This window comes from Magnolia sinica, chromosome 4 (genome assembly GCF_029962835.1).
Source record: "Magnolia sinica isolate HGM2019 chromosome 4, MsV1, whole genome shotgun sequence".
Taxonomy (NCBI): Eukaryota; Viridiplantae; Streptophyta; class Magnoliopsida; order Magnoliales; family Magnoliaceae; genus Magnolia; species Magnolia sinica.
Genome location: NC_080576.1, coordinates 2006053 through 2009875, shown reverse-complemented (window position 1 = coordinate 2009875; position 3823 = coordinate 2006053).

Below are 3823 nucleotides of genomic sequence, written 5' to 3'. Positions count from 1 at the left end.
TCTTTCTTTCTCTCTCTCTCTCTCTCTTTTTCTTTTGTGTGATGGTGTAGTTGCGTGGCCTACTTAGATGGACCCTACCATGAAGCATGTGTTTTATCCAAGTCATTTGCGGGTGGGGCCCACTTTATATGTGTGTCTTACCCAAGCCATCCAGCCATTTGGTGGTCCACCTGAGCAGGGCCCACCTCATATGCATGAAAGCAAAAATATTAGCTTTTCCAAAGCTTATTAGGTGGGCCGCTTGTGTAGGCTCCACCCTGATGTATCAATCTCATCCAAGCCGTCCATCTCATTCCCTAGATCATTTTAGGCGTTGAGCCGAAAAATGAGGTTGATCCGAGCATCTGGTGGGTCATAGCGTTGAAAACAGGGTGTCTACCATTTAAATCTGCCCCGATATTTCGATATACTAAAATATATTCAATATTGGGCTTATTTGGCTTGTCTTGAGCTATGGGGACTAGGGGCGGGGTCAGATTCCACTGATGCGGGCCCCATTCACGAAAAACCGTGATATTTCATGATTTCAAAAAAAAATTAAAACACATGCAGCAGACGCTGCTGCTGTCAGAGACGCAGGTAGCGCCTGCTGCTGGCGGGCGGGTGGACAACAGGGACCCACGGCCCAGCCATGGGCCCCACCATGATGTGCGCTTCGTCTATCCACACCGTCCGTTTTGTAGGACCTTAGGGCAGTGGGCTGCCCTCCAAAAATCAGCCACATCCAAGGCTCAGTTGGCCCACATCATAGGAAACAGTGAGATTGAATGGCTACCCTTGAAACCCATTTTTGGTCCACAGAAGTTTTAAATCAATATGAATTTTTTTTTTACTCTTCAATCAGGTCTGCATGAATGGATTGGATGGCATATAAACCTGATGGTGGGCCCCACGTGGGACCTACAGTGAGGTAAGTGTTTTATTCACACCGTCCACTGCTATGGACGGTGGAGCCCACCTAGATGTATGTGTTTTACCTATGCCATCTAGCCATTGTAGCTGGCTGCTGGATGGCAGGGGGACCCCCACCATGAGGTATATGTTTCATCCGTGCCGTCCATCTATATGGGACTCACCCCCACGTGTGAGACTCTGCGTGTGTGTATAATATTATATTATGTATAATATTGTATACATATACTATATATGGATTATATATTATATTATATTATATATAATATACATGATGGTGGGCCTTCATGTGGAACCCCCACCATGATGCATGTGTTGCATCCAATCCGTCCAACCATTTTGAAAGATAATTTTTTTGGCATGAGATTAAAAATAAGACAGATCCATAGTTTAAGTGGACCCCACTTGGTATATATATAAGGCCCAAGTGATTAGGCCCATCTCGTTATATTTATGGCCCATTTGATGTATTGTGGCCCGTTGTTGAGGCCCACCTTGATATGGATATAAGGCCCATGTTATAAGGCCATTGTGATGTATTCCAAGGCCCATGGGTTATGGCCCATTGCAATATACATAAGGCCCATTGGTGCGGCCCATTGATGTGGCCCACTTAGTTATATAAGGCCCATATGATACGACCCATTTGATGTATTTGAGGCCTATGGGTCGAGGCCCAATGAGATTATATAGGTCCATTGCAATGTGTGATTCCCCCATGGTTTGTGTAACGATGTTTTATGGCGGGCCATGCCTTGGGAGCAATGTCGGTTTGACGTCCACATTGTAATAATGTTGGTTAAATGTCCACATTATGACTCTCCCTTGGGCCCATTGGTAGGCCCATACAGGTTATGTGTAGACTGTTTAGGCCCATCTTCGGTGTAAGGATAGTTCATCAGTTTATAACATGCTTAGTATAGCTCCATATTCATGCTCATACGCATCATATGTATGTTTAATACGAAGAGTGTTTGATCATAGCATAAGCCGTTGGGCTGAAACATTTATGGGACTCCTTATGAGACGGAGTGCCCCCACATGAGCGCGTGGTACGCGCAGGATTGCTGCATGATTTGACGATGTGACTCATGCATTTCGCATATGTGTGACTTGATCACTGCACGCCCTAGCGACATCAGGGCTGTGACCTCCACAGACACATCGTGGATGGTCATATCAGATACCGAAAATATTGGCTCTAGCATTGTGGACACTTAGGATGTCATTGGGTGAAAATTATAGAACCTTTTTGGTACCAGAAGATGCTCCAACGTCTAGACCGAGTGGATACATGAGCGCCTGAGTGCCGAATACCAGCAGGCCGCGTCTCCCACTGTGTCGTCGTCGGTTGGAAGGGGGTGTGACCTTATCCGCCTGAGTGAGGGGGCTATAAGCTAGGCTGAGTTTGACCAGCTCGTAAATGAGTCCGCTATCGACGAGCCGGGTAGGTATTGGCAGACTACTGGTCAGGTGGATAGTATGGTCTCTTCCACTTGCTTGGCTGTGCAGCTAGGGAGGAGACAGTCAGTGTGAGTGTATTAGACCCGGTGATATCCAGAGGGAAACTGTACTGATATGTGTACTTAACGAGGACTGACATGCTTGCTTTGCATCTTGCATATGACATTCGGCTACATAGGTCTCGCATCGCATAGCCTTGGTATGACTGATAGTATTCTTGTCTTGCATCATATAGCTTTGGTACAACTGATAGCATTTATGGTCTTACCGCATATTTCCGCATTACTCTGATATTGCACACTTGGCACTTGCCCTGCGCATACACTTACACCACCCTCTAAGCTTTTGTAAGCTTATGCATGACCATTGCGTGCAGGTAGCGTTAGACAGCAGCAGCGCTGAGGCAAAAGTGCGCCTCAGTTTATTTTGGAGCTTTTTGATCACCTTGTATTTCCCTTCTCGCTTTGTACCTAGAGTTTTTGATATAATGGATATGTGGTGATGTTGTTTTGGTGACTTGGTTATGCTTGTGGTTATGCTCCATTACAAAAAAAAAATTCATATTGAAAATCCTCCTTATAGGATCCCAGGATCGGAATCTGGCATGTGAGTGATGAGATCCGAGAATGGAGCACTATGGAGGCTGTCTGCGCCGGATTCGGCGATCGAAAATTTTATGAACCCGTTTTCCGAGTTTGGGGCGTGACACCCATGGATCTTAAGACAATTCACTGACATCACTATCATTACCTTTAAATCCTATCCAATCTACCCTAATCCCTTTAAAATTGTTTGGGACATGTTTGGTTCGAGGGATTGAAAGGGACTGGAAGGTTTAATCTCAGGATTGGCCGGGCATGCCAAACAGACCCGATATAGCAATCCCGAGATAAATCCCATAGATCTTGCACCAATCCACTGATACAGTTATCATTACCTTGAAATCCATGCAATTCACTTTAATACCATCCAATCCCATCCAATATGCCCAGCCAAACTGGCCCTTAACATCCAAGCCAATATTATACATCATTTGCTTAATCAGACCATGCACCTTTGGGCGGGTACCTCCTCGGGAGGAGCCCAAACGTAAAGCAGACTCAAAATCGCAATGGACAAGGCCACAGGAAACTGAGCAGACCGTGATACTCACCATTAAAATCTTCTTCGGGCCCACCATGATGTTTATTTGCCATCGACCCTCCATAAGGTGATTCTGACATGGATGAAGGGAAAACACATATATTAGTTTATCCAAAACATCTATTGTGCCCAAAAAGTTAATAATGGTGGGCGTTCAATTCTTACTGTTTCATTAGCAGTCCACTTGAACTTTGGATCTGCCTTACTTTTGGATTCATGTCCAAAGGTAATTTAAAGAAACGGATTAACGGAGTGTATATAATACATACGGCGGGCCCCACATAGCCTACGAATGTAAGAGCAA